The following is a 14,640-nucleotide window of genomic DNA, read 5'->3' as shown; positions in this document are numbered from 1 at the left end:
AGAAGAGAATACTTTCAGTATCAGTCTATTAACATTTTTGAAGCACCAAATTTAATAAAATAGTTTTTTTTTTTTTTGGTAAATGTATTTTGTTATTTGTTTTTCCTTATGTAAAATTTCCTCTTTTACTTATTTCATAAAATAATTGTTTCTAAATTAGGTGCAAGGCCAACAATTTTGAGGGAAGTGTATAAGTTAGACATGATGAGTCATGTGTGGTGTAAGTCAATATCGTCGACCCCAGCACCTGAGAACTATATTTTAGCAACCCCAGAAGAGGCTAAGTTGACCCCGTCAGAATTTGAACTCAGAACAAAGTCAGAAGAAATACAGTAAAGCTTTTATTCTGACGCTCAAATGCAGTGGTATTCAACTATTTTTTGCCTTTGAACCCCTTTGATGCCTATTTTACTCCACTGGAACATAAAATATTCAACTTTAAAAAAAAACAATTGTATTTTTATAATTAAATTTTATAGATATAGATAAGGAACAAACAAAAAATATTGAAAAGGTTGCAAGACGCAACAAAAAGTTTAGAAAAATAAAAAAGAAATAAGTGGAAATTTTATCGGTGAGCGTGTTAAATTATAAGGCATGCAAACCAAATCCAAAAACGAAACAAAAAATGTAATATTTTATGTATTGTAGATGTACAGGGTGTTCAAATAGTCTCTCTGCAGTAAGTATTTTATTGCAAAATAAATATTTATAAGAATATATCAGATTTACAAGACTTTTAAAAACTTTATAAGAGGTGTTGAAAGTGTTGTCCATTTTCAAGACATATGTTGACTCTTTTACACATGTTTTGATATACATCTTGGAGACTCTGACGCGGTATGGACCGTGTGAAGGTTATGATCGTATCTTTTAGCTCATTAATGGTTTTCGGGCAATTCTTGTACACTGATCCTTTACTTGTTCCCCAGAAAAAAAAAAGTCTGGCGGTGTTAAATCAAGTGATCTTTCGAAATAATCCGTTCACCGAAAAATTCACTGCAGAGAGACTTTGAACACCCTGTATAACCAATTTATTGCTCATAAACTTTAACTTAATCTTATATGAACTCTAAGGGTCATAATGGACGTCAGCTCACCGAAAATAGAAAATACAAAAATATTATCGGCGATCTTTCGTTTGTAGTAGCACGTTTCCGTCGATGATTTCCGTAAAAAACTTTTATATTTTTACATATGGGCTTGCGGGAACATTTGAAGTAATGAGAGCGAAAGAGACTAAGAGAAAGCAATTTTATGACGAGGGAAGTTCTTTTGAAGTTACCGAAGCATTGATGTACATGTGTGTGTGTTTGATGGGGTGTGGGAGACAGACAGTATGTTGTGTAAGTGAAGTGCTTCTGTTAGTGTGTGTGAAGAGACAGAGAGAGTAATGTGTGAAAGAGAGAGATAACTGAAATTTTTTACTCGGTGTATGTGTATATGTATGTATGCATGCATGTATGTGTGTGTGTGTGTGTGTGTAAGTATCTATGTATGTGTGTGTGTGCATGTATCTATGTATGTGTGTGTGTGTAAGTATGTATGTGTGTATGGCCGATTCAGTGTACACTGAATCGGCCATACATACATACATACATACATACACACATACATAGATACATACACACACACACACACACATGTACATCAATGCTTCGGTAACTTCAAAAGAACTTCCCTCGTCATACAATCGCTTTCTCTTAGTCTCTTTCGCTCTCATTACTTCAAATGTTCCCGCAAGCCCAATCATCGACGGAAACGTGCTACTACAAACGAAAGATCGCCATATTATCAAATACTTTTGTTGTTTAATCGTGATATAAAAACTTTTTACAAAAAACAAAATCACACAAGAGAACCTCTATATGGTCAATCGACCTGCTAGAAATAGAAACCAAATCTCTCAAGTCTCCCACTAGTCTTTTTAAAAAAAATTAGATAAAATGATTTTAAGCCGAATCAGAAACAATACAGCATGGTGTTCAAAATTGTTACTGGTTCAAGGTGGGCAGCCTTTCTGTTAAAAGATATATATATATATATATCTATACAGTCAAGAAATGATTATCTTATTTCAGTTAATTAAAGGCACTCGATAATACGAAATCGTAAAATTTGGTAAATTATTCAATATCTTTCAAAACAAGAGAACAGGAAATTACTTAACGCATGGCTGTAAGGTGAATTCGGTTTCAATAACAGTTATTTACTTGCTTGGCATCGACCAGTGAGCTTTAAAAAATATTTGTTTTCAAAAAAAAAAAATTCAACTATCGACCATAACATGGAAAGTTTTTTTTTTTTTTCACTTGATCTGGTTTCAGGTCTTCCAATTTGATGAGATTAAATAATAGTTTCTTTTAAAATAAGAGAAATTATTTTATTTTCTCACTGTCAGCTGTAACATTAACAAAATGTGAATGATCTGTACTTATAGATTCAAATTCGATGAGGTTAAATAACAATATATTCTAAAATTATTCAATTTTATTTTCCGGTGTAAAATAAAATAATTATGTGAAAAGTAAAAATAAATTATTCCAATCTAAAAGTGAAAGATCCAAATGGCGAATACAAAATTGTCAGAAAATTATCACGGCAAACTTTTCCATAACTTGCAATTGAACTTCGCTGATGTTCAGCTAATTGGCTCTTTCACTTTTAGATTAGAATTTTTATTTTGTCTTTTGAACATTTTATTGCGCTTCAGTGAATATATTGACCTCATAAATTCTGTTGCTCGATTAACTGGTATTGTTGCTTTTGCGATTACATAAACCTTTGCGTAAAGAGTAACATATTTCAAATGGCAAAAACTACAGTTCTATTATTTAACTTTGAACCATCTAGAAGAAACTGGTTTAAAACTATTTTATCTATTGTATCCTCCCTTTTTTGAAGACTGTAATGGGTGACTTGCGAAGGATTTGGTTTCTCTTTCTAGCAGGTCGATTGGTCATATATTGTGCTACCTCGAAGCAAGCTCAACAACAATCCTCATCTTGTAAGTGGTAATCTGTATAGACCTCGACTATTGAAAACAATTCAAAAACAGTAATATTAATATCCGAAAATGCAATTGGACTGAGAGCACTAGCGACACTGGTTGCTGGACATGGTCTTCTCTTCGAACCAAGGTTTTGTCATCTTATGGCCGCACTAAGCGAACCAACTAAAGGTGTCTCTAGTTACAGTACTGGATCAACAAGCGCTCAAAAAGAAGTGTACTGACACTTCCTAGAGATTAAAAGGTTTACAGAAAATCGACCACATTTAGTGAAAGTGCGATGCCTACGTCAGCCATGAGAATGACTGAAGGCTACGAGTTGTATGTTCAATAAATTTGACTTCCAAGTGGTAGTTACAGAAACATACGTGTCTTACTTTTGGAAGGTGGGGTGCCAATACCTTGCAATCAATAATTCACCAAAATATTAAACCTGATAATATAACTCGTTTGGTTTATATTAAGGAGTTAGAAGGAAATCAGAGTGACGAAAGTTCACGTCATGTTCCAGTCTATGAACTTGCTGCTGAGATGGATTAGTTCGTAAATCGGTGAGAGTTTTTAGCCAGTAGTTGGAAAGAATTCAATAGTAATGTCATATTTTATCTCATCTTCTATTTAACCTCGAACCGCGAGAAAAATGGAATATTTTCTCATATTTTAGAAGAAACTGTTTTCGGGTAGAAAGATATCCTGAGTTTAGTTCAGACGAAAAACGTAAAAATTAACCAGAAAAGGGGACACGGAATTGAGGACAATAAAAATATCTTTTCTTTAACAAAAACATTCTTTTACAAAAGGAAAAGAGAGACTAAATTTCTGGTGCTTTTCCTTCTCCACAAGGTAGTGCCTATCAATTTAGGAGACAGTTGTAATAGCAAAAATTGACTATTTTGTTGAAAGATTAAATTTGTTTTCATTTCATTTAAAAGGTTAAAAAAGAAGAGAATTAACAAATTAGCTTATGTAGATTGAAGGGATACAAGGATTCCTTCGATCTACATTTATTATTGATTACAGGCAGCCCTCTCGGGTTACAAGTTACATTTTTACGTCAGTATGTCAGATTTGTAGCTAATTTGAAACAACGATTAGTATCCAGCATCACTTAAATGCTTTTTATGACTAAAACATCCTGAACATTACGCACATACTAATGACTTGTCGATACGTCGTATTTCGTTATGCAGCCATAATATACTATAAAGTATAGTAAACGCTCTTATAAGTCAATACCGCGATCTACTGCGTTAGCAGTGCACTTTTACATTACTTTAAGGTTATCTCTACAAATATTCTATAGAAATTACAGCCAGCACTGATTTTTGATACTACGTTTTGTATACCAGACGTCAGATGTAAAACAAACTGAGATCGAAGATGAAAAATGGGTAATGGACGTATATGCCACATCTCGGGGGTTTTTTTGCCCTTCATCAGCACCCATCTAGCCCATTAATCATCCTCGAACACATGGCTTAAATAGCCACTATATACAGCGGTGTATAGCTATTATATATACCAACTCTACATATGAAACGCATTTCTGGAAGCTGGTTCGTAAGTACTAATAACTAGTAGTTATGTGGTATTTCGTTATGTAACCATAATCATATATAAATGGCAATCTGTCTGTTACCATCATAGTGTCTAAACCAGCGAACCAATATTCACGAAACTTTGCATTAACACCCAGTTCAATAACAGGCTGATTGGATTTCAAAAGAAATCTATAATGTGCCTTCCGAGGCAGGGGCAAATTATATGATAAAATGAGAAGGGTGCAAAAAGTATTGGTCGGAGGGGAAACACAGTGGCAGAGTGAGAGTAACTTATATCAAAATTTTCAAATTTGGTATATTGAAATAATTTTCCACGTTACATCCGATTTTATTAATTTATTTGTTCCAGAAAAAAAAAAGCAGAAAAACGTTTAAAGTTTAATCAATTTTACCTAATCAGAAAACAGGATTTGGATACTGGCATTTTCTACATGATAGCTATCTATCACAAAATGAAAGTAAAATCATTAGGAGGAGGAATTTTTATAACACAGACGAAAGCAAAGTATTACAACGACCAAAGTTAGGCATTCTTTTTAATGAATAAAGTCTTGTGAATCGGTCGAACAGACATGTCAATAATTTAAAAGGGAAAAAAATTTTCAACGAAGTTTTTTGGCGAAAAATTGCACAAATCTGTCCTAATCAGTCAGGGAAGGAATGGTCTGACATGGAATAAACAAAACTTTACATAAGACATTCTATTGTAAAAATTGCCTGGCAACGACGGGTTTTTCAGCTAGTATACTATGAAGTATACTAAATGTTTTTATAAGTCAATACTGCGTTCTAATAATGTAACTATAGTATTTATATGTGTGTGTGTGTATGGAGGTATATTAAACAAAGCAGCTGTTGTGTTTTGCACGAATATTGTGTAAATTTAACCTCCTCTTAGAAACGATTTATCAACCTAACTTGCAATAAATTCTTCCTCACTATCACCTTGCTATTCGTGCAACTTTCTAATCTCTGTAAAAGGTTTCGTGTCTGGCACTAAACCAAGACTACGTTGAGAGACAGAGCCTTTCAAATGTTAACGTTGCCCGATTATAAGTCAAATGTCGTTGTCGTTTCGCCATTTTCTGATTGTATCCCCTACTCTTTGGCGCATCACAACTTACGTTGGATTTACGTCTGACAACATGGTTACGGAGATAAACAAGAAAAATTTAAACCATTTAACACAAGTGATCCGACTTAAAGTAACAAGAACATAGTGTTGTCCTTCGATGAGCCGAGAAACAACGCAGTTTTGATGTGCGTCCGTTCCGACATTCTTCAATCGGAGATTGCTTATGCTTCGCTTCTTTGACACAGAAATATTAATGCACCAGTTATTGAGCGTATACATTTTCGCAGTGAACAGTGTTCAAATATAGTACATTTATAATATAAAATCCGTCTCACTTTGACAGTGAAGTTTTCTGATGTGTTTTGAACGAATCTGGCCAGTCGCAAATCACTCTTTCTTTATATAAAACACACCTTCGAGGTGAGACGAGTGGAAAAGTTTACCCAACATTTGAGTGAAAGCAAACTCCAGTACTATTTTGGATTCGATTTTTTTCAGCATAATGCTTCTATCTAATACATATTACATTCTCTCTGATTTGTGCTGGGATTTTTTCTTGTGAAAATTGGTACAATATTTAAAAAATGAAAGTAATCGATAACAGAATATTCTGTTAATAATTTCTATTATTTTTCATTTACATTAACGATATAATTGAAAATTCTATATTTTCTGTAGAATAGTTCTGCATAATTGTACCTAATTTTGTTTTAATAAAAAAAAATCCTGAACATAATCACATTAGGTACTTCAAGTCATCCTTTTATGCCCAAAGAAAACTTCAATAACTTTAATAATACGCAACCACATCCCAATTTTGTACTGTTGCATCATCTTTGGGGGTAAAAATTGGTCAGCAAAGCTATTGTTGAAATTGGAAGAATTTGAAACGGTCAGGTGACAGGTACTTTTATTTTTTCAAGAGATTTTTCCTAAACTTTGACTCGATTCTAAATGAGATTGCTAATAAAATATATAGATATTTTTTTGTTTAACAATAAACATTCTTTCCTCTGTTAGAGTTCAAGTCAATTTTTTTTACCCACACTAATGTCTAATTAGACAATTTTCAAACAATGTCTAAAGTGGGGCAAAATCTATAATGACTAATTTCAATAAATCAGGAAGAGAGCCACTCCAGCAAATCGTAAAGATTTTATGTTGAGTCTTTAGATTTAGTCAAGTTTCGTTAATTTCATATCATGTGCTGTTTTTCCACGAGCTTCTTTCATTTAACCTAGATATTTGAAATTTTTGTTGCATCTCTGCACTTTTCGATGCCCAAGGATGGATATTGATGTGTACGAGTCTTTTTTTTTTTTTTTCAAACGTAATTCTAAAGAAATAAAGGAAAAAAGAAATTGTCTTACTTTAGCAAATATTACTCATTGTGCCCCAAATCCTATCCATTTCCAAAGAAGTTTCAATACATAGCTCAAAGGGAAAACAGTTATGGCTGTATGGTTGGTTAAGTTAGGCGCAGGAGTGGCTGTGTGGTAAGTAGCTTGCTAACCAACCACATGGTTCCGGGTTCAGTCCCACTGCGTAGCATCTTGGGCAAGTGTCTTCTGCTATAGCCCCGGGCCGACCAATGCCTTGTGAGTGGATTTGGTAGACGGAAACTGAAAGAAGCCTGTCGTATATATGTATATATATATATATGTGTGTGTGTGTGTGTGTGTGTGTGTGTTTGTGTGTGTCCCCCTAGCATTGCTTGACAACCGATGCTGGCGTGTTTACGTCCCCGTCACTTAGCGGTTCGGCAAAAGAGACCGATAGAATAAGTACTGGGCTTACAAAGAATAAGTCCTGGGGTCGATTTGCTCGACTAAAGGTGGTGCTCTAGCACGGCCGCAGTCAAATGACTGAAACAAGTAAAAGAGTAAAGAGAGAGTCATGTGACTTTAGGTTCCATCCTACTGTGCAGAATAATGAGCAAATGCCTGCCATAAACCCCTCCACCCGCCACGAAATTGAGCTAAGAGAAATAATTCAGACAGGCACATTCAGACAAGACTGGGATAAATCATGGATGCATTGAATGTTATACGCAAAACAAAAATTATCATGAATTGAAATTTTGTTTCAAGTGAGAAGAAAAAAAGAAGAAAAAAAACCTAACGACCTTTTTCTTCGTTAGAAGAGACAGCAAACAGCGAACAATATGATTGGTCTAATAGATCTAGTCAATCAAGCATAGATAACACGAACCCGCTTAATCGATGAAACAGGTTTTACATATAGAAATAAGTTTAGGAATAAATTTTAGCAAGCAGTAATGTGAATAATAATAATAACACCATATAACACGATTTCTGTCCTTGGCTAGCAACAGTTATTCTTTCATACTCTAGAAAGTATGAAAAATGGTTAACATTTCCTTCAAACTCTGCTTTTCTTACATTTATTCAAACCTCAAAGAATACCGCTCAACATATGGCTATGAAGCTCCCCCACTACTCCTGATCAGAGATGCACATATTATCGGCTACTAAGGGACATGCTTAAGTGGTTAAAGTCAAGCAAATTTATGATACTGAGCAGAATATTTACTATAATGATATTTGCTTCAGCAATTCGAGCCTAAATCTTTCTGAAATGTAATGGAAAATAGATCAGTTTCAAAACATTGATGTCCAGATCACAAAAGCAAAGTTTGAAGGGATCATATTATTTACTTTGAATTCTAGATAGGATCAAGAAAGAAATAACACTTTCTGACCAAAGGCAATACAAATAAGAAATTTGTTACACAGAATAGGCGCAAGAGTTGCTGTGGTACGAAGCTTGTTTCCCAACTACATGGTTCCGAGTTCAGTCCCACTGCATGACACCTTGTAGGAAAGACTTCCGTCCCCCCCCCCCCCGGCCATTTTCTCCGAAATTTGTTTATTTTTGTAATTTTTTTTCTTCTTTTTGCCATAACTCCCCGTTTTCGTATAGAGAGGGTCCGGAAAATTGCCAAAAGTCGGCATTGTGAAATTCCCTCCTCTCCACCCAACTTCTCCAGTTTTGACTTTTTCCTCAGCACTAACCCAAAAAACCCTAAGTACAGAAATGTTTTGAAATTTTTGTCCGAATCATGTCCGTATATTTCCGCATATTTAGGGAAAAAAATTCTTAAAAAAAAAATTTTACAAAGATTTTGGAAATTTTTTCTTCAGAATCATAATGTCCGTATTTTTCCGCATATTTTGAAAAAAAAAAAATTGTGAAAAAACTTAAAGATGAAGGAAATGGGGGTGGGGTGATAATTTAGAAATGTCGATTTTTGTCAATTTTTTTTTGCAGATTCGTATTTCCCCGTAGCCGAAAAGTGGGGTTTGTGTCGAGAAAAAAAAAAATTTTTTTAGGGGATGGGGTTTTTTTTTGAGGGGGGTTGCCGTCTTCGTCTACTATTTTGAGCCGACCAAAGTCTTGTGAGTGGATTTGGTTGACGGAAACTGAAAGAAGTTTGTATACATGTGTGTGTGTGTGTATGTATGTATGTATGTATTTGTGTGTATGTCAACCACCCACCCCTCACTATCGCCTGACAACCGATGTTGATGTGTTTACGTCCCCGTAACGTAGCAGTTCAACAAAAGTGACCGATAGAATAAGTACTGGGGTCGATTTGTTCGACTAAAGGTGGTGCTCCAACATGGCCGCAGTCAGTAAAAGAATAAAAAGTAATTCTTTCTACGATAAGCACTGGCAGCATTTGAACTCATAGCTAATTCGGGGAAAATTCCGCTAGGCATTGTCCGACACACTAACAAGTTTGCTAGCCCACCGCCTTTGCTGGTTTCAAATTTAGGTACAAGGCCAGTAATTTTAGTGGATGAGGTTTAGTCGAGTACATCGACCCCAGTGCTCAACTGGTACGTATTTTATCAACGCCGAAAAGGATGAAAGGCAAGTTGATCTTGCTGGGATTTGAATTCAAAACGTAAAGAGACTGAAGATATACCTCTAACCAATTTATCTACCAGTTCGTTTCCTTAATGGTTTCAAATTTTGGCGTAGGGCCATAAGGGGAGGAAGAAGTCGATCACATCGTTGCCGGTGCTCAACTGGTCCCGAAATTTGAGCTCTGAACGTAAAAACAGAACTGAATTAAGGGAAATAAGCCAACGGCAGAGATTGAGATAAGCTCTGAGGTTGACCCAAACCTTTTCAGCAGAATTAGGTAACTGGAAACTATGAGTTTGTAGAATAGACTGCAGTTGTCGCTTAACTTAACACTCACCACTACCGAGCCGTTAGAGGTTGTCCACTTTATGGCAAGCGTTCTTGCCACATTTCTGGTCTGTCTGTAGACAATATCTCGCATTCCTCCCACCAGTAAACATAGGCGCCTATATATATATATATACAATCGATCACTCCCTGTAGTTTTGTCATGTATTAGAAATCGGACGTCAGAGAAAATGTCACAGTTAATATCTCTTTGTGTATTGTGTGAGACTTCCCTATGCTCAAGCCAACCCGAGCTTTTTATGTTGGGGAAAGAGTATACAATCAAGTTATTCCTCATCTCACTAAATTTGTGGTTTCGTATCTAAAATCACTTACTGTCATGTCACCAGAGGGAGCCGATCTAAGTAGCGACTCAACCTGGCGGAAAAAGCGACCAAACCATCTTCAAAAAGCAGAAACATTGTATGAATGCAGTCCTAGATAGGGTATGTCTGAATAAAAGATAGGAAGACCACAGCTAAAACACCTTTAACTTTTAGTCCGATCTTATCAGAGTTGACCTGAAAGTAAACAAGATTTCGTTTGGTCATCATACCTACACAAGTGTCCCATTTCATAACTTTCAGAAAAATAGGTGTCTTTTAATGAAATTTTCTACAAATACCTTTCAGATGGTGTTGATTACGATTATATTTGATGCACACACATATTGATTATTTTTTTTTCAAGTTTCATTTTGTAGATGTCATGTATCAACATGTATGCGCACCCAAAAGCCCCCCCCCCTTTTTTTTTTACATTAAATTCCGATATAATCATAATCTACGCCATCTGAAAGGTATTTGTAAAACAAAAAATTAATCAAAAATATATATTTTTCTGAAAGTTATGAAGACAGTCGGGATAGGACACATGTGTGGGTATGCCCGGGATAGGACACATGTGTGGGTATGCCCGGGATAGGACACATGTGTGGGTATGGCCTCGTTTGTGTTGCATTCTTCTCAACTAATCTGTTCCTTTATTCCCAACATTCTAAATTGCAGTGGGGTTCGGGGGGGGGGGAACAATATTCCCTTTTCTGCATGAATATGAAGGCATTGCAAGAGGAATGTAGTCTCAAATGAGCCACTACATACCAACAGGCGCTATTCCATACATGCCGATACAAGCAGTTAAGATTTATACAGGCGAAGTCTTCGAACAATGAAACTTGGATGAAAGAAAACAGATAATACACAAGGCTTTCCCTCTCCCCATCATACAAGAAAAGCATCATGTATTAATTATCCAGCGTCAGTTTGACTCCCTCTCCCTTCTTGACACACAGCAGCTGGATGTGGAACAAAGAGCAGCAGCAGAGAACATCTATGCGAATGTGTGTATGATGTTTCTTTCTGTGTCTCTGATATGTGAATGTAATAAATATATATATATAAAATTATACACGTGTCCAAGACACACACATACCAAAATATACAGACACACGTACATCTGAATCAATGAATGAAGGGATGTAGGGGCATTCTTTGGGATCCCAGAAAATGTATATTCTGAAAATATTTTGTAGCCCTTGAAAAAATTCCTCTCTAGTCCGTGACTGTACACACACACGTTTTATACATTGTATGTGATTAAATACGTGTGCGTGTATATAATTTATGATCACTCACGTACTGTATATATGAAATATAATTATATACGCATAATGTGTGTGTTACTGAAACAACCCCACTACCACCACCATTGCTGCTACAGATACTATTATAGCTGCTATATAATAGAATGAACGATTCTTTTCATACAACAAAGAAAGACGGATGGAGAAAGGAGCTTTGAAATTAACGGAAAAAAATGAAGAGGCAAAAGGTATGAGTGGGAAGGAGATAGACTGGCCATACAAAGATGCTGAGGTTTCTAGTTATTAGTGTGACATTTTGAAGTTACTGTTGCTGCTGCTCTTGTTGCTCTTGGGGTAAAGACAAGTTAAATGCTTTATACTGTCGGTATCCAAAGATAAAATCCTCCCGGGTGGTTCGATTTAAATAAATGCCAAAAGATATGGTGGTTGAACTTAGCTAAACAAGATTGGCATTGTAATTAGTCAAAAGAAATTACCACAGCTTCTCTTTTATTGTTCTTTATACAAGCACCAAGGTTTCATTCAAAACAAACGGGAAACAAATTAATAAAATTTTGTGACGTTCATGCATTTCTCTGAGGCAGAGGGAAGTGAAATGATTCCAACGTGGGGTCGAACTCTAGACACTTAACACTGAAATTACAAGGTACAATAACTAGTATCGTCAGATAGCCCAATATAGCATTGATATCATTCAAGTGAGTCAGAACGGAACGGGTGATGGAACAGTCAGTAGATTTGCAAACAGATCGGGTCGGGTATTAAATACCCGATCTGTTCTGTTTGAGTAAGTATATCGTTAAAGACGTTACAACTATGAACATTACAACTTTTTCTGAAAATGATAGGGTGTATATTTAAGGGAGTCTGGTTGCTGTTTTTAGTATATAGATTTTCCTCTAGTTGACGCGGGAGATGGGTGTTCCTATACTCATGTACTTCGTTATTTCAAATAAAGCAGATGGGATCGACTTACAATAAATAGCAACAATATACTGCAGAATATATTCGTACAGAATTTAACAATTTGCTTTGCCAGAAAAATATTTTTCTTATTAAGTTCTATTATTTCTACCAGCAGACATTTTAATACATTAATATCGCAAATCATAGTTGTTAAATGTTTTTCAACAAGTTCTTTGGAATATTCGATTATCAAATTGATTTTGATCAACATAGATGATCGATTTTATCATTGTTATAGTAAAGGTTTTGATAAATACAGTAGTATTAATAACGGTCTCCATGTGCTGGAAATTTTAGATGTTTTACAAAATGGTAAAATTGTGACGTGTATGCTTGTTGGTGAAAGATGATATCAGACGAAGAAGAGAGATAATGGAAAGTTTTTCTGCTGCTATGTAACACTCATTTTGTATTAAATCTACCTAGCAGTAGTGTACTGTCGGACCAAAACCCACATATATATATAAGTGAATCTATATTAGTGTAAATGGATGCAGGGTGGCTACTGTAAACTTGTATATGAAGCATCTTAACGTAAAGCATGGCAGGGTATATTTTGTGTAAGTCAGACGGGTGAGTGTAATTACACAAACACTCCAAGTAAAAGAATGTCTATTCCTTGTACCTTGACATATATTTGAAGTAAATAAAACATCGTAACCCTATGAGAATTCAGTTTATTTCAAGGAATAATTCGAAATTCTTATATAGAAAAGGCCAGTATGATTAGCAGTATTCTTTGTCGTCTTAAGATTTTCCTCTCGTTTACATATTACCAAAATACATACATACACATATACACACAGAGCAGCAGATATACGTCACTTGTATGAAAAGGTTTCCCCCCGAAACAAGTAGATGATAAACAGAATTTTCGTGAACAAGATGCCCAAAAAAGGTTCCTCTCTCTTTACACACAGGAGGGAGATGATTGTGCATGGAGTGCTTGGGTATATATAATATACATATATATATAATGTTACACGAAACGTCTTAAGATGTCCGTTGAGTTTGATATTAAAGAAATGTCAGAATTTTTCTTCTTTTGCTCTTTTTCATTTTGAAACAGAACGAATGTTGGGAGAATAAAAAAAACGAAACAGGAAAAAAGTTTATATATATATATATATATATATATATATATCTTTGCTTTTATGTTAAACTATCGTATGTCCAATTTTTTTCATTTATTTTTGCTTGCAATAGCCGGTTCTTTTGGTTTAACTATCGTATCACCAGCTACTTTAGATGCCAAGATATCAAAATTTGCCAAAGTGTAGTACATAACGATTTTGTTATGGAATGGTGAAACTATTTTTTCGCTTTCTGGAAAAGCAACGTTTTGGACCTACGACAATAATAGCAACGATATAATATATATATATATGTGTGTGTGTGTGTGTGTGTGTGTGTGTGTGGTGGGAGAAGCACAATAAAGATTCTACGAAAGAATACTGAGACACTTGAAGCAGAATGGAAAAGAGTAAAATGAATTATTTTCCGAGAAAAAAAAAAAAAAAAAAGAGAAAATATATCAAAATATCTCGAAATACATAAAACTCATGCATGCACGCACACACACACTCATTGTAAACTTACATAAACTGCATACATATGAACACGGTAAATATACCTTAAAATGCGTGTGGTAGATTTTTTTGAACACGGGTTTTGTATATTAGAAAATACATATATATTGTTCTTGACCCGAAATCGAGTGAGGGGGGGGGTAGACGATTTCATCGACCCTAGAATTTGACTGAAAAGCAAATTCGATATCGGTGGAATTTGAACTCAAATTGTAAAGACGTACGAAACCCCGCCTCGCATTTTATCCGGCATACTAACGATTCTGCCACCACGGAGCCTAAACACCATCACGCAGTCATTACTACTTTTAGGCATAAAGCTGCAATTAGATTTATTATAGAACTAGATTGTACTAATATATATATATAGAGAGAGAGAAAATTATTATTTTCGGGCAACATCGACTTCAGTGTGATTCGAAATCAGAACGTAATGTGATAGAAGGCACTCTCTTCGAAGGTTCTACTTATCCAGCTCACTCCTTGCCAGCTTGAATATAATGAAGCTTATATATATATATATATATATATATATATATATATACACATATATCCACACATATACACATATATCCACACATATATCCTCACATATACACACACACGTTATTATA

General features: G+C 35.1%; 1 protein-coding gene across 1 annotated transcript in view; it reads right to left on the bottom strand.

Moving 5' to 3' along the window:
- LOC115214912 (trimeric intracellular cation channel type 1B.1) overlaps positions 1 to 14,640 on the bottom strand; it is a 44,763-nt gene that overhangs the window by 28,814 nt on the left and 1,309 nt on the right. The window lies entirely within an intron of this gene.

Source organism: Octopus sinensis, linkage group LG8, assembly GCF_006345805.1.
Source record: "Octopus sinensis linkage group LG8, ASM634580v1, whole genome shotgun sequence".
Taxonomy (NCBI): Eukaryota; Metazoa; Mollusca; class Cephalopoda; order Octopoda; family Octopodidae; genus Octopus; species Octopus sinensis.
Note: the sequence above shows the minus strand (reverse complement) of the source record. Positions and strands in the feature narration are given on the sequence as shown.